This window comes from Phaenicophaeus curvirostris, unplaced genomic scaffold (assembly GCF_032191515.1).
Source record: "Phaenicophaeus curvirostris isolate KB17595 unplaced genomic scaffold, BPBGC_Pcur_1.0 scaffold_83, whole genome shotgun sequence".
Lineage (NCBI taxonomy): Eukaryota > Metazoa > Chordata > Aves > Cuculiformes > Cuculidae > Phaenicophaeus > Phaenicophaeus curvirostris.
Genome location: NW_027206705.1, coordinates 471,911 through 495,685, shown reverse-complemented (window position 1 = coordinate 495,685; position 23,775 = coordinate 471,911).

Here is a 23,775-nt window from a genome sequence, read left to right as displayed (position 1 = left end):
GGGAGTCTAACGAGGGCAAACATTTGATGGTAGCAGCTTCCCTGCGGGAGATAATCTCTTTTCCAATTTTGCCTTATTATCCGCAGTTAAGATACAATTCAGTACCCTATCCTAAAGCTTGCTGTTAGGAGGGAATCTGAAGCTTGCAGTGAAAGCGCTTCCAGAGGGGAGTCTAATGAGGGCAAACATTTGATGGTAACAGCTTCCCTGCGGGAGATACTCTCTTTGCCAAAATCGCATTATTAGGCGAAAGTAAGTTACAATTCAGTACCTTATCCTAAAGCTTGCTGTTAGGAGGGAATCTGCAGCTTGCAGTGAAAGCGCTTCCAGAGGGGAGTCTAATGAGGGCAAAGGTTTGATGGTAACAGCTTCCCTGCGGGAGATATTCTCTTTGCCAAAATGGCCTTATTAGCCACAGTTAAATTACAATTCAGTACCCTATGCTAAAGCTTGCTGTTAGGAGGGAATCTGCAGCTTGCAGTGAAAGCGCTTCCAGAGGGGAGTCTAATGAGGGCAAACATTTGATGGTAGCAGCTTCCCTGCGGGAGATAGTCTCTTTCCCAAAATCGCCTTATTAGCCGCAGATAAGTTACAATTCAGTACCCTATCCTAAAGCTTGCTGTTAGGAGGGAATCTGCAGCTTGCAGTGAAAGCGCTTCGAGAGGGGAGTCTAATGAGGGCAAACATTTGATGGTAGCAGCTTCCCTGCGGGAGATACTCTCTTTGCCAAAATCGCATTATTAGGCGAAAGTAAGTTACAATTCAGTACCCTATCCTAAAGCTTGCTGTTAGGAGGGAATCTGCAGCTTGCAGTGAAAGCCCTTCCGGAGGGGAGTCTAACGAGGGCAAACGTTTGATGGTAGCAGCTTCCCTGCGGGAGATAGTCTCTTTTCCAAAATCGCATTATTAGGCGAAAGTAAGTTACAATTCAGTACCCTATCCTAAAGCTTGCTGTTAGGAGGGAATCTGCAGCTTGCAGTCAAAGGGCTTCCAGAAGGGAGTCTAACGAGGGCAAACATTTGATGGTAGCAGCTTCCCTGCGGGAGATACTCTCTTTTCCAATTTTGCCTTATTATCCGCAGTTAAGATACAATTCAGTACCATATCCTAAAGCTTGCTGTTAGGAGGGAATCTGAAGCTTGCAGTGAAAGCGCGTCCAGAGGGGAGTCTAATGAGGGCAAACATTTGATGGTAACAGCTTCCCTGCGGGAGATATTCTCTTTGCCAAAATCGCCTTATTAGCCGCAGTTATGTTACAATTCAGTACCCTATCCTAAAGCTTGCTGTTAGGAGGGAATCTGCAGCTTGCAGTGAAAGCGCTTCCAGAGGGGAGTCTAATGAGGGCAAACATTTGATGGTAGCAGCTTCCCTGCGGGAGATATTCTCTTTGCCACAATCGCCTTATTAGCCGCAGTTAAGTTACAATTCAGTACCCTATCCTAAAGCTTGCTGTTAGGAGGGAATCTGCAGCTTGCAGTGAAAGCGCTTCCAGAGGGGAGTCTAATGAGGGCAAACACTTGATGGTAGCAGCTTCCCTGCGGGAGATACTCTCTTTGCCAAAATCGCATTATTGGGCGAAAGTAAGTTACAATTCAGTACCCTATCCTAAAGCTTGCTGTTAGGAGGGAATCTGCAGCTTGCAGTCAAAGCGCTTCCAGAGGGGAGTCTAACGAGGGCAAACGTTTGATGGTAGCAGCTTCCCTGCGGGAGATACTCTCTTTGCCAAAATCGCATTATTAGGCGAAATTAAGTTACAATTCAGTACCCTATCCTAAAGCTTGCTGTTAGGAGGGAATCTGCAGCTTGCAGTGAAAGCGCTTCCAGAGGGGAGTCTAACGAGGGCAAACATTTGATGGTAGCAGCTTCCCTGCGGGATATAATCTCTTTTCCAATTTTGCCTTATTATCCGCAGTTAAGATACAATTCAGTACCCTATCCTAAAGCTTGCTGTTAGGAGGGAATCTGAAGCTTGCAGTGAAAGCGCTTCCAGAGGGGAGTCTAATGAGGGCAAACATTTGATGGTAGCAGCTTCCCTGCGGGAGATATTCTCTTTGCCAAAATCGCCTTATTAGCCGCAGTTAAGTTACAATTCAGTACCCTATCCTAAAGCTTGCTGTTAGGAGGGAATCTGCAGCTTGCAGTGAAAGCGCTTCCAGAGGGGAGTCTAACGAGGGCAAACGTTTGATGGTAGCAGCTTCCCTGCGGGAGATAATCTCTTTGCCAAAATCTCATTATTAGGCGAAAGTAAGTTACAATTCAGTACCCTATCCTAAAGCTTGCTGTTAGGAGGGAATCTGCAGCTTGCAGTGAAAGCGCTTCCAGAGGTGAGTCTAATGAGGGCAAACACTTGATGGTAGCAGCTTCCCTGCGGGAGATAGTCTCTTTGCCAAAATCGCCTTATTAGCCGCAGTTAAGTTACAATTCAGCACCCTATCCTAAAGCTTGCTGTTAGGAGGGAATCTGCAGCTTGCAGTGAAAGCGCTTCCAGAGGGGAGTCTAATGAGGGCAAACATTTGATGGTAGCAGCTTCCCTGCGGGAGATACTCTCTTTGCCAAAATCGCATTATTAGGCGAAAGTAAGTTACAATTCAGTATCCTATCCTAAAGCTTGCTGTTAGGAGGGAATCTGCAGCTTGCAGTGAAAGCGCTTCCAGAGGGGAGTCTAATGAGGGCAAACATTTGATGGTAGCAGCTTCCCTGCGGGAGATACTCTCTTTGCCAAAATCGCATTATTAGGCGAAAGTAAGTTACAATTCAGTACCCTATCCTAAAGCTTGCTGTTAGGAGGGAATCTGCAGCTTGCAGTGAAAGCCCTTCCGGAGGGGAGTCTAACGAGGGCAAACGTTTGATGGTAGCAGCTTCCCTGCGGGAGATACTCTCTTTGCCAAAATCGCATTATTAGGCGAAAGTAAGTTACAATTCAGTACCCTATCCTAAAGCTTGCTGTTAGGAGGGAATCTGCAGCTTGCAGTGAAAGCGCTTCCAGAGGGGAGTCTAATGAGGGCAAACATTTGATGGTAACAGCTTCCCTGCGGGAGATATTCTCTTTGCCAAAATCGCCTTATTAGCCGCAGTTAAATTACAATTCAGTACCCTATGCTAAAGCTTGCTGTTAGGAGGGAATCTGCAGCTTGCAGTGAAAGCGCTTCCAGAGGGGAGTCTAATGAGGGCAAATATTTGATGGTAGCAGCTTCCCTGCGGGAGATATTCTCTTTCCCAAAATCGCCTTATTAGCCTCAGATAAGTTACAATTCAGTACCCTATCCTAAAGCTTGCTGTTAGGAGGGAATCTGCAGCTTGCAGTGAAAGCGCTTCCAGAGGGGAGTCTAATGAGGGCAAACATTTGATGGTAGCAGCTTCCCTGCGGGAGATACTCTCTTTGCCAAAATCGCATTATTAGGCGAAAGTAAGTTACAATTCAGTACCCTATCCTAAAGCTTGCTGTTAGGTGGGAATCTGCAGCTTGCAGTGAAAGCGCTTCCAGAGGGGAGTTTAATGAGGGCAAATATTTGATGGTAGCAGCTTCCCTGCGGGAGATACTCTCTTTGCCAAAATCGCATTATTAGGCGAAAGTAAGTTACAATTCAGTACCCTATCCTAAAGCTTGCTGTTAGGAGGGAATCTGCAGCTTGCAGTGAAAGCGCTTCCAGAAGGGAGTCTAACGAGGGCAAACATTTGATGGTAGCAGCTTCCCTGCGGGAGATACTCTCTTTGCCAAAATCGCATTATTAGGCGAAAGTAAGTTACAATTCAGTACCCTATCCTAAACTTGCTGTTAGGAGAGAATCTGCAGCTTGCAGTGAAAGCGCTTCCAGAAGGGAGTCTAACGAGGGCAAACATTTGATGGTAGCAGCTTCCCTGCGGGAGATAATCTCTTTTCCAATTTTGCCTTATTATCCGCAGTTAAGATACAATTCAGTACCCTATCCTAAAGCTTGCTGTTAGGAGGGAATCTGAAGCTTGCAGTGAAAGCGCTTCCAGAGGGGAGTCTAATGAGGGGAAACATTTGATGGTAGCAGCTTCCCTGCGGGAGATACTCTCTTTGCCAAAATCGCATTATTAGGCGAAAGTAAGTTACAATTCAGTACCCTATCCTAAAGCTTGCTGTTAGGAGGGAATCTGAAGCTTGCAGTGAAAGCCCTTCCGGAGGGGAGTCTAACGAGGGCAAACGTTTGATGGTAGCAGCTTCCCTGCGGGAGATACTCTCTTTGCCAAAATCGCATTATTAGGCGAAAGTAAGTTACAATTCAGTACCCTATCCTAAAGCTTGCTGTTAGGAGGGAATCTGCAGCTTGCAGTGAAAGCGCTTCCAGAGGGGATTCTAACGAGGGCAAACATTTGATGGTAGCAGCTTCCCTGCGGGATAAAATCTCTTTTCCACTTTTGCCTTATTAGCCGCAGTTAAGATACAATTCAGTACCCTATCCTAAAACTTGCTGTTAGGAGGGAATCTGCAGCTTGCAGTGAAAGCGCTTCCAGAGGGGAGTCTAATGAGGGCAAACATTTGATGGTAACAGCTTCCCTGCGGGAGATATTCTCTTTGCCACAATCGCCTTATTAGCCGCAGTTAAGGTACAATTCAGTACCCTATCCTAAAGCTTCCTGTTAGGAGGGAATCTGCACCTTGCAGTTAAAGCGCTTCCAGAGGGGAGTCTAATGAGGGCCAACATTTGATGGTAGCAGCTTCCCTGCGGGAGATACTCTCTTTGCCAATATCGCATTATTAGGCGAAAGTAAGTTACAATTCAGTACCCTATCCTAAAGCTTGCTGTTAGGAGGGAATCTGCAGCTTGCAGTGAAAGCGCTTCCAGAGGGGAGTCTAATGAGGGCAAACATTTGATGGTAGCAGCTTCCCTGCGGGAGATACTCTCTTTGCCAAAATAGCATTATTAGGCGGAAGTAAGTTACAATTCAGTACCCTATCCTAAAGCTTGCTGTTAGGAGGGAATCTGCAGCTTGCAGTGAAAGCGCTTCCAGAGGGGAGTCTAATGAGGGCAAACATTTGATGGTAGCAGCTTCCCTGTGGGAGATAGTCTCTTTGCCACAATCGCCTTATTAGCCGCAGTTAAGTTACAATTCAGTACCCTATCCTAAAGCTTGCTGTTAGGAGGGAATCTGCAGCTTGCAGTGAAAGCGCTTCCGGAGGGGAGTCTAACGAGGGCAAACATTTGATGGTAGCAGCTTCCCTGCGGGAGATACTCTCTTTGCCAAAATCGCATTATTAGGCGAAAGTAAGTTACAATTCAGTACCCTATCCTAAAGCTTGCTGTTAGGAGGGAATCTGCAGCTTGCAGTGAAAGCGCTTCCAGAGGGGAGTCTAATGAGGGCAAACATTTGATGGTAGCAGCTTCCCTGCGGGAGATATTCTCTTTCCCAAAATCGCCTTATTAGCCGCAGATAAGTTACAATTCAGTACCCTATCCTAAAGCTTGCTGTTAGGAGGGAATCTGCAGCTTGCAGTGAAAGCGCTTCCAGAGGGGAGTCTAATGAGGGCAAACATTTGATGGTAGCAGCTTCCCTGTGGGAGATACTCTCTTTGCCAAAATTGCATTATTATGCGAAAGTAAGTTACAATTCAGTACCCTATCCTAAAGCTTGCTGTTAGGTGGGAATCTGCAGCTTGCAGTGAAAGCACTTCCAGAGGGGAGTCTAACGAGGGCAAACATTTGATGGTAGCAGCTTCCCTGCGGGAGATACTCTCTTTGCCAAAATCGCATTATTAGGCGAAAGTAAGTTACAATTCAGTACCCTATCCTAAAGCTTGCTGTTAGGAGGGAATCTGCAGCTTGCAGTCAAAGCGCTTCCAGAAGGGAGTCTAACGAGGGCAAACATTTGATGGTAGCAGCTTCCCTGCGGGAGATAATCTCTTTTCCAATTTTGCCTTATTATCCGCAGTTAAGATACAATTCAGTACCCTATCCTAAAGCTTGCTCTTAGGAGGGAATCTGAAGCTTGCAGTGAAAGCGCTTCTAGAGGGGAGTCTAATGAGGGCAAACATTTGATGGTAACAGCTTCCCTGCGGGAGATACTCTCTTTGCCAAAATCGCATTATTAGGCGAAAGTAAGTTACAATTCAGTACCTTATCCTAAAGCTTGCTGTTAGGAGGGAATCTGCAGCTTGCAGTGAAAGCGCTTCCAGAGGGGAGTCTAATGAGGGCAAACATTTGATGGTAACAGCTTCCCTGCGGGAGATATTCTCTTTGCCAAAATGGCCTTATTAGCCACAGTTAAATTACAATTCAGTACCCTATGCTAAAGCTTGCTGTTAGGAGGGAATCTGCAGCTTGCAGTGAAAGCGCTTCCAGAGGGGAGTCTAATGAGGGCAAACATTTGATGGTAGCAGCTTCCCTGCGGGAGATAGTCTCTTTCCCAAAATCGCCTTATTAGCCGCAGATAAGTTACAATTCAGTACCCTATCCTAAAGCTTGCTGTTAGGAGGGAATCTGCAGCTTGCAGTCAAAGCGCTTCCAGAAGGGAGTCTAACGAGGGCAAACATTTGATGGTAGCAGCTTCCCTGCGGGAGATACTCTCTTTTTCAATTTTGCCTTATTATCCGCAGTTAAGATACAATTCAGTACCATATCCTAAAGCTTGCTGTTAGGAGGGAATCTGAAGCTTGCAGTGAAAGCGCGTCCAGAGGGGAGTCTAATGAGGGCAAACATTTGATAGTAACAGCTTCCCTGCGGGATATATTCTCTTTGCCAAAATCGCCTTATTAGCCGCAGTTATGTTACAATTCAGTACCCTATCCTAAAGCTTGCTGTTAGGAGGGAATCTGCAGCTTGCAGTGAAAGCGCTTCCAGAGGGGAGTCTAATGAGGGCAAACATTTGATGGTAGCAGCTTCCCTGCGGGAGATACTCTCTTTGCCAAAATCGCCCTATTAGCCGCAGTTAAGTTACAATTCAGTACCCTATCCTAAAGCTTGCTGTTAGGAGGGAATCTGCAGCTTGCAGTGAAAGCGCTTCCAGAGGGGAGTCTAATGAGGGCAAACACTTGATGGTAGCAGCTTCCCTGCGGGAGATACTCTCTTTGCCAAAATCGCATTATTGGGCGAAAGTAAGTTACAATTCAGTACCCTATCCTAAAGCTTGCTGTTAGGAGGGAATCTGCAGCTTGCAGTAAAAGCGCTTCCAGAGGGGAGTCTAACGAGGGCAAACGTTTGATGGTAGCAGCTTCCCTGCGGGAGATACTCTCTTTGCCAAAATCGCATTATTAGGCGAAATTAAGTTACAATTCAGTACCCTATCCTAAAGCTTGCTGTTAGGAGGGAATCTGCAGCTTGCAGTGAAAGCGCTTCCAGAGGGGAGTCTAACGAGGGCAAACATTTGATGGTAGCAGCTTCCCTGCGGGATATAATCTCTTTTCCAATTTTGCCTTATTATCCGCAGATAAGATACAATTCAGTACCCTATCCTAAAGCTTGCTGTTAGGAGGGAATCTGAAGCTTGCAGTGAAAGCGCTTCCAGAGGGGAGTCTAATGAGGGCAAACATTTGATGGTAGCAGCTTCCCTGCGGGAGATATTCTCTTTGCCAAAATCGCCTTATTAGCCGCAGTTAAGTTACAATTCAGTACCCTATCCTAAAGCTTGCTGTTAGGAGGGAATCTGCAGCTTGCAGTGAAAGCGCTTCCAGAGGGGATTCTAACGAGGGCAAACGTTTGATGGTAGCAGCTTCCCTGCGGGAGATAATCTCTTTGCCAAAATCTCATTATTAGGCGAAAGTAAGTTACAATTCAGTACCCTATCCTAAAGCTTGCTGTTAGGAGGGAATCTGCAGCTTGCAGTGAAAGCGCTTCCAGAGGTGAGTCTAATGAGGGCAAACACTTGATGGTAGCAGCTTCCCTGCGGGAGATAGTCTCTTTGCCAAAATCGCCTTATTAGCCGCAGTTAAGTTACAATTCAGCACCCTATCCTAAAGCTTGCTGTTAGGAGGGAATCTGCAGCTTGCAGTGAAAGCGCTTCCAGAGGGGAGTCTAATGAGGGCAAACATTTGATGGTAGCAGCTTCCCTGCGGGAGATACTCTCTTTGCCAAAATCGCATTATTAGGCGAAAGTAAGTTACAATTCAGTACACTATCCTAAAGCTTGCTGTTAGGTGGGAATCTGCAGCTTGCAGTGAAAGCGCTTCCAGAAGGGAGTCTAACGAGGGCAAACATTTGATGGTAGCAGCTTCCCTGCGGGAGATACTCTCTTTGCCAAAATCGCATTATTAGCCGAAAGTAAGTTACAATTCAGTACCCTATCCTAAACTTGCTGTTAGGAGAGAATCTGCAGCTTGCAGTGAAAGCGCTTCCAGAAGGGAGTCTAACGAGGGCAAACATTTGATGGTAGCAGCTTCCCTGCGGGAGATAATCTCTTTTCCAATTTTGCATTATTATCCGCAGTTAAGATACAATTCAGTACCCTATCCTAAAGCTTGCTGTTAGGAAGGAATCTGAAGCTTGCAGTGAAAGCGCTTCCAGAGGGGAGTCTAATGAGGGCAAACATTTGATGGTAACAGCTTCCCTGCGGGAGATATTCTCTTTGCCAAAATCGCCTTATTAGCCGCAGATATGTTACAATTCAGTACCCTATCCTAAAGCTTGCTGTTAGGAGGGAATCTGCAGCTTGCAGTGAAAGCGCTTCCAGAGGGGAGTCTAATGAGGGCAAACATTTGATGGTAGCAGCTTCCCTGCGGGTGATACTCTCTTTGCCAAAATCGCCCTATTAGCCGCAGTTAAGTTACAATTCAGTACCCTATCCTAAAGCTTGCTGTTAGGAGGGAATCTGCAGCTTGCAGTGAAAGCGCTTCCAGAGGGGTGTCTAATGAGGGCAAATATTTGATGGTAGCAGCTTCCCTGCGGGAGATACTCTCTTTGCCAAAATCGCATTATTAGGCGAAAGTAAGTTACAATTCAGTACCCTATCCTAAAGCTTGCTGTTAGGAGAGAATCTGCAGCTTGCAGTGAAAGCGCTTCCAGAAGGGAGTCTAACGAGGGCAAACATTTGATGGTAGCAGCTTCCCTGCGGGAGATACTCTCTTTTCCAATTTTGCCTTATTATCCGCAGTTAAGATACAATTCAGTACACTATCCTAAAGCTTGCTGTTAGGAGGGAATCTGAAGCTTGCAGTGAAAGCGCTTCCAGAGGGGAGTCTAATGAGGGCAAACATTTGATGGTAACAGCTTCCCTGCGGGAGATATTCTCTTTGTCAAAATCGCCTTATTAGCCGCAGTTAAGATACAATTCAGTACCCTATCCTAAAGCTTGCTGTTAGGAGGGAATCTGCAGCTTGCAGTGAAAGCGCTTGCAGAGGGGAGTCTAATGAGGGCAAACATTTGATGGTAGCAGCTTCCCTGCGGGAGATACTCTCTTTGCCAAAATCGCATTATTAGGCGAAAGTAAGTTACAATTCAGTACCCTATCCTAAAGCTTGCTGTTAGGAGGGAATCTACAGCTTGCAGTGAAAGAGCTTCCAGAGGGGAGTCTAAGGAGGGCAAACATTTGATGGTAGCAGCTTCCCTGCGGGAGATAGTCTCTTTGCCAAAATCGCATTATTAGGCGAAAGTAAGTTACAATTCAGTACCCTATCCTAAAGCTTGCTGTTAGGAGGGAATCTGCAGCTTGCAGTGAAAGCGCTACCAGAGGGGAGTCTAACGAGGGCAAACATTTGATGGTAGCAGCTTCCCTGCGGGAGATACTCTCTTTGCCAAAATCGCATTATTAGGCGAAAGTAAGTTACAATTCAGTACCCTATCCTAAAGCTTGCAGTTAGGAGGGAATCTGCAGCTTGCAGTGAAAGCCCTTCCGGAGGGGAATCTAACGAGGGCAAACGTTTGATGGTAGCAGCTTCCCTGCGGGAGATACTCTCTTTGCCAAAATCGCATTATTAGGCGAAAGTAAGTTACAATTCAGTACCCTATCCTAAAGCTTGCTGTTAGGAGGGAATCTGCAGCTTGCAGTGAAAGCGCTTCCAGAAGGGAGTCTAACGAGGGCAAACATTTGATGGTAGCAGCATCCCTGCGGGAGATAATCTCTTTTCCAATTTTGCCTTATTATCCGCAGTTAAGATACAATTCAGTACCCTATCCTAAAGCTTGCTCTTAGGAGGGAATCTGAAGCTTGCAGTGAAAGCGCTACCAGAGGGGAGTCTAATGAGGGCAAACATTTGATGGTAGCAGCTTCCCTGCGGGAGATACTCTCTTTGCCAAAATCGCATTATTGGGCGAAAGTAAGTTACAATTCAGTACCCTATCCTAAAGCTTGCTGTTAGGAGGGAATCTGCAGCTTGCAGTGAAAGCGCTTCCGGAGGGGAGTCTAACGAGGGCAAACGTTTGATGGTAGCAGCTTCCCTGCGGGAGATACTCTCTTTGCCAAAATCGCATTATTAGGCGAAAGTAAGTTACAATTCAGTACCTTATCCTAAAGCTTGCTGTTAGGAGGGAATCTGCAGCTTGCAGTGAAAGCGCTTCCAGAGGGGAGTCTAAGGAGGGCAAACATTTGATGGTAGCAGCTTCCCTGCGGGAGATACTCTCTTTGCCAAAATCGCCCTATTAGCCGCAGTTAAGTTACAATTCAGTACCCTATCCTAAAGCTTGCTTTTAGGAGGGAATCTGCAGCTTGCAGTGAAAGCGCTTCAAGAGGGGAGTCTAACGAGGGCAAACATTTGATGGTAGCAGCTTCCCTGCGGGAGATACTCTCTTTGCCAAAATCGCATTATTAGGCGAAAGTAAGTTACAATTCAGTACCCTATCCTAAAGCTTGCTGTTAGGAGGGAATCTGCAGCTTGCAGTGAAAGCGCTTCCAGAGGGGAGTCTAACGAGGGCAAACATTTGATGGTAGCAGCTTCCCTGCGGGATATAATCTCTTTTCCAATTTTGCCTTATTATCCGCATTTAAGATACAATTCAGTACACTATCCTAAAGCTTGCTGTTAGGAGGGAATCTGCAGCATGCAGTGAAAGCGCTGCCAGAGGTGAGTCTAATGAGGGCAAACACTTGATGGTAGCAGCTTCGTTTCGGGAGATACTCTCTTTGCCAAAATTGCCTTATTAACCGCAGTTAAGTTACAATTCAGCACCCTATTCTAAAGCTTGCTGTTAGGAGGGAATCTGCAGCTTGCAGTGAAAGCGCTTCCAGAGGGGAGTCTAATGAGGGCAAACATTTGATGGTAGCAGCTTCCCTGCGGGAGATACTCTCTTTGCCAAAATCGCATTATTAGGCGAAAGTAAGATACAATTCAGTACCCCATCCTAAAGCTTGCTGTTAGGAGGGAATCTGCAGCTTGCAGTGAAAGCGCTTCCAGAGGGGAGTCTAATGAGGGCAAACATTTGATGGTAACAGCTTCCCTGCGGGAGATATTCTCTTTGCCAAAATGGCCTTATTAGCCACAGTTAAATTACAATTCAGTACCCTATGCTAAAGCTTGCTGTTAGGAGGGAATCTGCAGCTTGCAGTGAAAGCGCTTCCAGAGGGGAGTCTAATGAGGGCAAACATTTGATGGTAGCAGCTTCCCTGCGGGAGATACTCTCTTTGCCAAAATCGCATTATTAGGCGAAAGTAAGTTACAATTCAGTACCCTATCCTAAAGCTTGCTGTTAGGTGGGAATCTGCAGCTTGCAGTGAAAGCGCTTCCAGAGGGGAGTCTAACGAGGGCAAACATTTGATGGTAGCAGCTTCCCTGCGGGAGATACTCTCTTTGCCAAAATCGCATTATTAGGCGAAAGTAAGTTACAATTCAGTACCCTATCCTAAAGCTTGCTGTTAGGAGGGAATCTGCAGTTTGCAGTGAAAGCACTTCCAGAGGGGAGTCTAATGAGGGCAAACATTTGATGGTAGCAGCTTCCCTGCGGGAGATACTCTCTTTGCCAAAATCGCATTATTAGGCGAAAGTAAGTTACAATTCAGTACCCTATCCTAAAGCTTGCTGTTAGGAGGGAATCTGCAGCTTGCAGTGAAAGCCCTTCCGGAGGGGAGTCTAACGAGGGCAAACGTTTGATGGTAGCAGCTTCCCTGCGGGAGATAATCTCTTTTCCAATTTTGCCTTATTATCCGCAGTTAAGATACAATTCAGTACCATATCCTAAAGCTTGCTGTTAGGAGGGAATCTGAAGCTTGCAGTGAAAGCGCGTCCAGAGGGGAGTCTAATGAGGGCAAACATTTGATGGTAACAGCTTCCCTGCGGGAGATATTCTCTTTGCCAAAATCGCCTTATTAGCCGCAGTTATGATACAATTCAGTACACTATCCTAAAGCTTGCTGTTAGGAGGGAATCTGCAGCTTGCAGTGAAAGCGCTTCCAGAGGGGAGTCTAATGAGGGCAAACATTTGATGGTAGCAGCTTCCCTGCGGGAGATACTCTCTTTGCCAAAATCGCCCTATTAGCCGCAGTTAAGTTACAATTCAGTACCCTATCCTAAAGCTTGCTGTTAGGAGGGAATCTGCAGCTTGCAGTGAAAGCGCTTCCAGAGGGGAGTCTAATGAGGGCAAGCATTTGATGGTAGCAGCTTCCCTGCGGGAGATACTCTCTTTGCCAAAATCGCATTATTAGGCGAAATTAAGTTACAATTCAGTACCCTATCCTAAAGCTTGCTGTTAGGAGGGAATCTGCAGCTTGCAGTGAAAGCGCTTCCAGAGGGGAGTCTAACGAGGGCAAACATTTGATGGTAGCAGCTTCCCTGCGGGATATAATCTCTTTTCCAATTTTGCCTTATTATCCGCAGTTAAGATACAATTCAGTACCCTATCCTAAAGCTTGCTTTTAGGAGGGAATCTGAAGCTTGCAGTGAAAGCGCTTCCAGAGGGGAGTCTAATGAGGGCAAACATTTGATGGTAGCAGCTTCCCTGCGGGAGATATTCTCTTTGCCAAAATCGCCTTATTAGCCGCAGTTAAGTTACAATTCAGTACCCTATCCTAAAGCTTGCTGTTAGGAGGGAATCTGCAGCTTGCAGTGAAAGCGCTTCCAGAGGGGAGTCTAACGAGGGCAAACGTTTGATGGTAGCAGCTTCCCTGCGGGAGATAATCTCTTTGCCAAAATCTCATTATTAGGCGAAAGTAAGTTACAATTCAGTACCCTATCCTAAAGCTTGCTGTTAGGAGGGAATCTGCAGCTTGCAGTGAAAGCGCTTCCAGAGGTGAGTCTAATGAGGGCAAACACTTGATGGTAGCAGCTTCCCTGCGGGAGATAGTCTCTTTGCCACAATCGCCTTATTAGCCGCAGTTAAGTTACAATTCAGCACCCTATCCTAAAGCTTGCTGTTAGGAGGGAATCTGCAGCTTGCAGTGAAAGCGCTTCCAGAGGGGAGTCTAATGAGGGCAAACATTTGATGGTAGCAGCTTCCCTGCGGGAGATATTCTCTTTGCCAAAATCGCATTATTAGGCGAAAGTAAGTTACAATTCAGTACCCTATCCTAAAGCTTGCTGTTAGGAGGGAATCTGCAGCTTGCAGTGAAAGCGCTTCCAGAGGGGAGTCTAATGAGGGCAAACATTTGATGGTAGCAGCTTCCCTGCGGGAGATACTCTCTTTGCCAAAATCGCATTATTAGGCGAAAGTAAGTTACAATTCAGTACCCTATCCTAAAGCTTGCTGTTAGGAGGGAATCTGCAGCTTGCAGTGAAAGCCCTTCCGGAGGGGAGTCTAATGAGGGCAAACATTTGATGGTAGCAGCTTCCCTGCGGGAGATAATCTCTTTTCCAATTTTGCCTTATTATCCGCAGATAAGATACAATTCAGTACCCTATCCTAAAGCTTGCTGTTAGGAGGGAATCTGAAGCTTGCAGTGAAAGCGCTTCCAGAGGGGAGTCTAATGAGGGCAAACATTTGATGGTAACAGCTTCCCTGCGGGAGATATTCTCTTTGTCAAAATCGCCTTATTAGCCGCAGTTAAGATACAATTCAGTACCCTATCCTAAAGCTTGCTGTTAGGAGGGAATCTGCAGCTTGCAGTGAAAGCGCTTCCAGAGGGGAGTCTAATGAGGGGAAACATTTGATGGTAGCAGCTTCCCTGCGGGAGATACTCTCTTTGCCAAAATCGCATTATTAGGCGAAAGTAAGTTACAATTCAGTACCCTATCCTAAAGCTTGCTGTTAGGAGGGAATCTACAGCTTGCAGTGAAAGCGCTTCCAGAGGGGAGTCTAACGAGGGCAAACATTTGATGGTAGCATCTTCCCTGCGGGAGATACTCTCTTTGCCAAAATCGCATTATTAGGCGAAAGTAAGTTACAATTCAGTACCCTATCCTAAAGCTTGCTGTTAGGAGGGAATCTGCAGCTTGCAGTGAAAGAGCTACCAGAGGGGAGTCTAACGAGGGCAAACATTTGATGGTAGCAGCTTCCCTGCGGGAGATACTCTCTTTGCCAAAATCGCATTATTAGGCGAAAGTAAGTTACAATTCAGTACCCTATCCTAAAGCTTGCTGTTAGGAGGGAATCTGCAGCTTGCAGTGAAAGCGCTTCCAGAGGGGAGTCTAACGAGGGCAAACGTTTGATGGTAGCAGCTTCCCTGCGGGAGATACTCTCTTTGCCAAAATCGCATTATTAGGCGAAAGTAAGTTACAATTCAGTATCCTATCCTAAAGCTTGCTGTTAGGTGGGAATCTGCAGCTTGCAGTGAAAGCGCTTCCAGAGGGCAGTCTAATGAGGGCAAATATTTGATGGTAGCAGCTTCCCTGCGGGAGATACTCTCTTTGCCAAAATCGCATTATTAGGCGAAAGTAAGTTACAATTCAGTACCCTATCCTAAAGCTTGCAGTTAGGAGGGAATCTGCAGCTTGCAGTGAAAGCGCTTCCAGAAGGGAGTCTAACGAGGGCAAACATTTGATGGTAGCAGCTTCCCTGCGGGAGATAATCTCTTTTCCAATTTTGCCTTATTATCCGCAGTTAAGATACAATTCAGTACCCTATCCTAAAGCTTGCTGTTAGGAGGGAATCTGAAGCTTGCAGTGAAAGCGCTTCCAGAGGGGAGTCTAATGAGGGCAAACATTTGATGGTAACAGCTTCCCTGCGGGAGATATTCTCTTTGTCAAAATCGCCTTATTAGCCGCAGTTAAGATACAATTCAGTACCCTATCCTAAAGCTTGCTGTTAGGAGGGAATCTGCAGCTTGCAGTGAAAGCGCTTCCAGAGGGGAGTCTAACGAGGGCAAACGTTTGATGGTAGCAGCTTCCCTGCGGGAGATACTCTCTTTGCCAAAATCGCATTATTAGGCGAAAGTAAGTTACAATTCAGTACCCTATCCTAAAGCTTGCTGTTAGGTGGGAATCTGCAGCTTGCAGTGAAAGCGCTTCCAGAGGGCAGTCTAATGAGGGCAAATATTTGATGGTAGCAGCTTCCCTGCGGGAGATACTCTCTTTGCCAAAATCGCATTATTAGGCGAAAGTAAGTTACAATTCAGTACCCTATCCTAAAGCTTGCAGTTAGGAGGGAATCTGCAGCTTGCAGTGAAAGCGCTTCCAGAAGGGAGTCTAACGAGGGCAAACATTTGATGGTAGCAGCTTCCCTGCGGGAGATACTCTCTTTGCCAAAATCACATTATTAGGCGAAAGTAAGTTACAATTCAGTACCCTATCCTAAACTTGCTGTTAGGAGAGAATCTGCAGCTTGCAGTGAAAGCGCTTCCAGAAGGGAGTCTAACGAGGGCAAACATTTGATGGTAGCAGCTTCCCTGCGGGAGATAATCTCTTTTCCAATTTTGCCTTATTATCCGCAGTTAAGATACAATTCAGTACCCTATCCTAAAGCTTGCTGTTAGGAGGGAATCTGAAGCTTGCAGTGAAAGCGCTTCCAGAGGGGAGTCTAATGAGGGCAAACATTTGATGGTAACAGCTTCCCTGCGGGAGATATTCTCTTTGTCAAAATCGCCTTATTAGCCGCAGTTAAGATACAATTCAGTACCCTATCCTAAAGCTTGCTGTTAGGAGGGAATCTGCAGCTTGCAGTGAAAGCGCTTCCAGAGGGGAGTCTAATGAGGGGAAACATTTGATGGTAGCAGCTTCCCTGCGGGAGATATTCTCTTTTCCAAAATCGCATTATTAGGCGAAAGTAAGTTACAATTCAGTACCCTATCCTAAAGCTTGCTGTTAGGAGGGAATCTACAGCTTGCAGTGAAAGCGCTTCCAGAGGGGAGTCTAACGAGGGCAAACATTTGATGGTAGCAGCTTCCCTGCGGGAGATACTCTCTTTGCCAAAATCGCATTATTAGGCGAAAGTAAGTTACAATTCAGTACCCTATCCTAAAGCTTGCTGTTAGGAGGGAATCTGCAGCTTGCAGTGAAAGCCCTTCCGGAGGGGAGTCTAACGAGGGCAAACGTTTGATGGTAGCAGCTTCCCTGCGGGAGATACTCTCTTTGCCAAAATCGCATTATTAGGCGAAATTAAGTTACAATTCAGTACCCTATCCTAAAGCTTGCTGTTAGGAGGGAATCTGCAGCTTGCAGTGAAAGCGCTTTCAGAGGGGATTCTAACGAGGGCAAACATTTGATGGTAGCAGCTTCCCTGCGGGATAAAATCTCTTTTCCACTTTTGCCTTATTAGCCGCAGTTAAGATACAATTCAGTACCCTATCCTAAAACTTGCTGTTAGGAGGGAATCTGCAGCTTGCAGTGAAAGCGCTTCCAGAGGGGAGTCTAATGAGGGCAAACATTTGATGGTAACAGCTTCCCTGCGGGAGATATTCTCTTTGCCACAATCGCCTTATTAGCCGCAGTTAAGTTACAATTCAGTACCCTATCCTAAAGCTTCCTGTTAGGAGGGAATCTGCACCTTGCAGTTAAAGCGCTTCCAGAGGGGAGTCTAATGAGGGCCAACATTTGATGGTAGCAGCTTCCCTGCGGGAGATACTCTCTTTGCCAAAATCGCATTATTAGGCGAAAGTAAGTTACAATTCAGTACCCTATCCTAAAGCTTGCTGTTAGGAGGGAATCTGCAGCTTGCAGTGAAAGCGCTTCGAGAGGGGAGTCTAATGAGGGCAAATATTTGATGGTAGCAGCTTCCCTGCGGGAGATACTCTCTTTGCCAAAATAGCATTATTAGGCGGAAGTAAGTTACAATTCAGTACCCTATCCTAAAGCTTGCTGTTAGGAGGGAATCTGCAGCTTGCAGTGAAAGCGCTTCCAGAGGGGAGTCTAATGTGGGCAAACATTTGATGGTAGCAGCTTCCCTGCGGGAGATACTCTCTTTGCCACAATCGCCTTATTAGCCGCAGTTAAGTTACAATTCAGTACCCTATCCTAAAGCTTGCTGTTAGGAGGGAATCTGCAGCTTGCAGTGAAAGCGCTTCCGGAGGGGAGTCTAACGAGGGCAAACGTTTGATGGTAGCAGCTTCCCTGCGGGAGATACTCTCTTTGCCAAAATCGCATTATTAGGCGAAAGTAAGTTACAATTCAGTACCCTATCCTAAAGCTTGCTGTTAGGAGGGAATCTGCAGCTTGCAGTGAAAGCGCTTCCAGAGGGGAGTCTAACGAGGGCAAACGTTTGATGGTAGCAGCTTCCCTGCGGGAGATACTCTCTTTGCCAAAATCGCATTATTAGGCGAAAGTAAGTTACAATTCAGTACCCTATCCTAAAGCTTGCTGTTAGGAGGGAATCTGCAGCTTGCAGTGAAAGCGCTTCCAGAGGGCAGTCTAATGAGGGCAAATATTTGATGGTAGCAGCTTCCCTGCGGGAGATACTCTCTTTGCCAAAATCGCATTATTAGGCGAAAGTAAGTTACAATTCAGTACCCTATCCTAAAGCTTGCAGTTAGGAGGGAATCTGCAGCTTGCAGTGAAAGCGCTTCCAGAAGGGAGTCTAACGAGGGCAAACATTTGATGGTAGCAGCTTCCCTGCGGGAGATACTCTCTTTGCCAAAATCACATTATTAGGCGAAAGTAAGTTACAATTCAGTACCCTATCCTAAACTTGCTGTTAGGAGAGAATCTGCAGCTTGCAGTGAAAGCGCTTCCAGAAGGGAGTCTAACGAGGGCAAACATTTGATGGTAGCAGCTTCCCTGCGGGAGATAATCTCTTTTCCAATTTTGCCTTATTATCCGCAGTTAAGATACAATTCAGTACCCTATCCTAAAGCTTGCTTTTAGGAGGGAATCTGAAGCTTGCAGTGAAAGCGCTTCCAGAGGGGAGTCTAATGAGGGCAAACATTTGATGGTAACAGCTTCCCTGCGGGAGATATTCTCTTTGTCAAAATCGCCTTATTAGCCGCAGTTAAGATACAATTCAGTACCCTATCCTAAAGCTTGCTGTTAGGAGGGAATCTGCAGCTTGCAGTGAAAGCGCTTCCAGAGGGGAGTCTAATGAGGGGAAACATTTGATGGTAGCAGCTTCCCTGCGGGAGATATTCTCTTTTCCAAAATCGCATTATTAGGCGAAAGTAAGTTACAATTCAGTACCCTACCCTAAAGCTTGCTGTTAGGAGGGAATCTACAGCTTGCAGTGAAAGCGCTTCCAGAGGGGAGTCTAATGAGGGCAAACATTTGATGGTAGCAGCTTCCCTGCGGGAGATACTCTCTTTGCCAAAATCGCATTATTAGGCGAAAGTAAGTTACAATTCAGTACCCTATCCTAAAGCTTGCTGTTAGGAGGGAATCTGCAGCTTGCAGTGAAAGCGCTACCAGAGGGGAGTCTAACGAGGGCAAACATTTGATGGTAGCAGCTTCCCTGCGGGAGATACTCTCTTTGCCAAAATCGCATTATTAGGCGAAAGTAAGTTACAATTCAGTACCCTATCCTAAAGCTTGCTGTTAGGAGGGAATCTGCAGCTTGCAGTGAAAGCCCTTCCGGAGGGGAGTCTAACGAGGGCAAACGTTTGATGGTAGCAGCTTCCCTGCGGGAGATACTCTCTTTGCCAAAATCGCATTATTAGGCGAAATTAAGTTACAATTCAGTACCCTATCCTAAAGCTTGCTGTTAGGAGGGAATCTGCAGCTTGCAGTGAAAGCGCTTCCAGAGGGGATTCTAACGAGGGCAAACATTTGATGGTAGCAGCTTCCCTGCGGGATAAAATCTCTTTTCCACTTTTGCCTTATTAGCCGCAGTTAAGATACAATTCAGTACCCTATCCTAAAGCTTGCTGTTAGGAGGGAATCTGCAGCTTGCAGTGAAAGCGCTTCCAGAGGGGAGTCTAATGAGGGCAAACATTTGATGGTAACAGCTTCCCTGCGGGAGATATTCTCTTTGCCACAATCGCCTTATTAGCCGCAGTTAAGTTACAATTCAGTACCCTATCCTAAAGCTTCCTGTTAGGAGGGAATCTGCACCTTGCAGTTAAAGCGCTTCCAGAGGGGAGTCTAATGAGGGCCAACATTTGATGGTAGCAGCTTCCCTGCGGGAGATACTCTCTTTGCCAAAATCGCATTATTAGGCGAAAGTAAGTTACAATTCAGTACCCTATCCTAAAGCTTGCTGTTAGGAGGGAATCTGCAGCTTGCAGTGAAAGCGCTTCGAGAGGGGAGTCTAATGAGGGCAAATATTTGATGGTAGCAGCTTCCCTGCGGGAGATACTCTCTTTGCCAAAATAGCATTATTAGGCGGAAGTAAGTTACAATTCAGTACCCTATCCTAAAGCTTGCTGTTAGGAGGGAATCTGCAGCTTGCAGTGAAAGCGCTTCCAGAGGGGAGTCTAATGAGGGCAAACATTTGATGGTAGCAGCTTCCCTGCGGGAGATACTCTCTTTGCCACAATCGCCTTATTAGCCGCAGTTAAGTTACAATTCAGTACCCTATCCTAAAGCTTGCTCTTAGGAGGGAATCTGCAGCTTGCAGTGAAAGCGCTTCCGGAGGGGAGTCTAACGAGGGCAAACGTTTGATGGTAGCAGCTTCCCTGCGGGAGATACTCTCTTTGCCAAAATCGCATTATTAGGCGAAAGTAAGTTACAATTCAGTACCCTATCCTAAAGCTTGCTGTTAGGAGGGAATCTGCAGCTTGCAGTGAAAGCGCTTCCAGAGGGGAGTCTAATGAGGGCAAACATTTGATGGTAGCAGCTTCCCTGCGGGAGATACTCTCTTTGCCAAAATCGCCCTATTAGCCGCAGTTAAGTTACAATTCAGTACCCTATCCTAAAGCTTGCTGTTAGGAGGGAATCTGCAGCTTGCAGTGAAAGCGCTTCCAGAGGGGAGTCTAATGAGGGCAAATATTTGATGGTAGCAGCTTCCCTGCGGGAGATACTCTCTTTGCCAAAATCGCATTATTAGGCGAAAGTAAGTTACAATTCAGTACCCTATCCTAAAGCTTGCTGTTAGGAGGGAATCTGCAGCTTGCAGTGAAAGCGCTTCCAGAAGGGAGTCTAACGAGGGCAAACATTTGATGGTAGCAGCTTCCCTGCGGGAGATACTCTCTTTGCCAAAATCGCATTATTAGGCGAAAGTAAGTTACAATTCAGTACCCTATCCTAAAGCTTGCTGTTAGGAGAGAATCTGCAGCTTGCAGTGAAAGCGCTTCCAGAAGGGAGTCTAACGAGGGCAAACATTTGATGGTAGCCGCTTCCCTGCGGGAGATAATCTCTTTTCCAATTTTGCCTTATTATCCGCAGTTAAGATACAATTCAGTACACTATCCTAAAGCTTGCTGTTAGGAGGGAATCTGAAGCTTGCAGTGAAAGCGCTTCCAGAGGGGAGTCTAATGAGGGCAAACATTTGATGGTAACAGCTTCCCTGCGGGAGATATTCTCTTTGTCAAAATCGCCTTATTAGCCGCAGTTAAGATACAATTCAGTACCCTATCCTAAAGCTTGCTGTTAGGAGGGAATCTGCAGCTTGCAGTGAAAGCGCTTCCAGAGGGGAGTCTAATGAGGGGAAACATTTGATGGTAGCAGCTTCCCTGCGGGAGATAGTCTCTTTGCCAAAATCGCATTATTAGGCGAAAGTAAGTTACAATTCAGTACCCTATCCTAAAGCTTGCTGTTAGGAGGGAATCTACAGCTTGCAGTGAAAGCGCTTCCAGAGGGGAGTCTAACGAGGGCAAACATTTGATGGTAGCAGCTTCCCTGCGGGAGATAGTCTCTTTGCCAAAATCGCATTATTAAGCGAAAGTAAGTTACAATTCAGTACCCTATCCTAAAGCTTGCTGTTAGGAGGGAATCTGCAGCTTGCAGTGAAAGCGCTACCAGAGGGGAGTCTAACGAGGGCAAACATTTGATGGTAGCAGCTTCCCTGCGGGAGATACTCTCTTTGCCAAAATCGCATTATTAGGCGAAAGTAAGGTACAATTCAGTACCCTATCCTAAAGCTTGCTGTTAGGAGGGAATCTGCAGCTTGCAGTGAAAGCCCTTCCAGAGGGGAATCTAACGAGGGCAAACGTTTGATGGTAGCAGCTTCCCTGCGGGAGATACTCTCTTTGACAAAATCGCATTATTAGGCGAAAGTAAGTTACAATTCAGTACCCTATCCTAAAGCTTGCTGTTAGGAGGGAATCTGCAGCTTGCAGTGAAAGCGCTACCAGTGGGGAGTCTAATGAGGGCAAACATTTGATGGTAGAAGCTTCCCTGCGGGAAATACTCTCTTTGCCAAAATCGCATTATTAGGCGAAAGTAAGTTACAATTCAGTACCCTATCCTAAAGCTTGCTGTTAGGAGGGAATCTGCAGCTTGCAGTGAAAGCGCTTCCATAGGGGAGTCTAACGAGGGCAAACATTTGATGGTAGCAGCTTCCCTGCGGGATATAATCTCTTTTCCAATTTTGCATTATTATTCGCATTTAAATTACAATTCAGTACCCTATGCTAAAGCTTGCTGTTAGGAGGGAATCTGCAGCTTGCAGTGAAAGCGCTTCCAGAGGGGAGTCTAATGAGGGCAAACATTTGATGGTAACAGCTTCCCTGCGGGAGATATTCTCTTTGCCAATATCGCCTTATTAGCCGCAGTTAAGTTACAATTCAGTACCCTATCCTAAAGCTTGCTGTTAGGAGGGAATCTGCAGCTTGCAGTTAAAGCGCTTCCAGAGGGGAGTCTAACGAGGGGAAACGTTTGATGGTAGCAGCTTCCCTGCGGGAGATAATCTCTTTGCCAAAATCTCATTTTTAGGCGAAAGTAAGTTACAATTCAGTACCCTATCCTAAAGCTTGCTGTTAGGAGGGAATCTGCAGCTTGCAGTGAAAGCGCTTCCAGAGGGGAGTCTAATGAGGGCAAACATTTGATGGTAGCAGCTTCCCTGCGGGAGATACTCTCTTTGCCATAATCGCATTATTAGGCGAAAGTAAGATACAATTCAGTACCCTATCCTAAAGCTTGCTGTTAGGAGGGAATCTGCAGCTTGCAGTGAAAGCCCTTCCGGAGGGGAGTCTAACGAGGGCAAACGTTTGATGGTAGCAGCTTCCCTGCGGGAGATACTCTCTTTGCCAAAATCGCATTATTAGGCGAAAGTAAGTTACAATTCAGTACCCTATCCTAAAGCTTGCTGTTAGGAGGGAATCTGCAGCTTGCAGTGAAAGCGCTTCCAGAGGGGAGTCTAATGAGGGCAAACATTTGATGGTAACAGCTTCCCTGCGGGAGATATTCTCTTTGCCATAATCGCCTTATTAGCCGCAGTTAAATTTCAATTCAGTACCCTATGCTAAAGCTTGCAGTTAGGAGGGAATCTGCAGCTTGCAGTGAAAGCGCTTCCAGAGGGGAGTCTAATGAGGGCAAACATTTGATGGTAGCAGCTTCCCTGCGGGAGATACTCTCTTTGCCAAAATCGCATTATTAGGCGAAAGTAAGTTACAATTCAGTACCCTATCCTAAAGCTTGCTGTTAGGAGAGAATCTGCATCTTGCAGTGAAAGCGCTTCCAGAAGGGAGTCTAACGAGGGCAAACATTTGATGGTAGCAGCTTCCCTGCGGGAGATAATCTCTTTTCCAATTTTGCCTTATTATCCGCTGTTAAGATACAATTCAGTACCCTATCCTAAAGCTTGCTGTTAGGAGGGAATCTGAAGCTTGCAGTGAAAGCGCTTCCAGAGGGGAGTCTAATGAGGGCAAACATTTGATGGTAACAGCTTCCCTGCGGGAGATATTCTCTTTGTCAAAATCGCCTTATTAGCCACAGTAAAGATACAATTCAGTACCCTATCCTAAAGCTTGCTGTTAGGAGGGAATCTGCAGCTTGCAGTGAAAGCGCTTCCAGAGGAGAGTCTAATGAGGGCAAACATTTGATGGTAGCAGCTTCCCTGCGGGAGATACTCTCTTTGCCAAGATCGCATTATTAGGCGAAAGTAAGATACAATTCAGTACCCTATCCTAAAGCTTGCTGTTAGGAGGGAATCTACAGCTTGCAGTGAAAGCGCTTCCAGAGGGGAGTCTAACGAGGGCAAACATTTGATGGTAGCAGCTTCCCTGCGGGAGATAGTCTGTTTGTCAAAATCGCATTATTAGGCGAAAGTAAGTTACAATTCAGTACCCTATCCTAAAGCTTGCTGTTAGGAGGGAATCTGCAGCTTGCAGTGAAAGCACTTCAAGAGGGGAGTCTAACGAGGGCAAACATTTGATGGTAGCAGCTTCCCTGCGGGAGATACTCTCTTTCCCAAAATCGCATTATTATGCGAAAGTAAGTTTCAATTCAGTACCCTATCCTAAAGTTTGCTGTTAGGAGGGAATCTGCAGCTTGCAGTGAAAGCGCATCCAGAGGGGAGTCTAATGAGGGCAAACATTTGATGGTAGCAGTTTCCCTGCGGGAGATACTCTCTTTGCCAAAATCGCATTATTAGGCGAAATTAAGATACAGTTCAGTACCCTATCCTAAAGCTTGCTGTTAGGAGGGAATCTGCAGCTTGCAGTGAAAGCGCTTCCAGAGGGGAGTCTAATGAGGGCAAACATTTGATGGTAGCAGCTTCC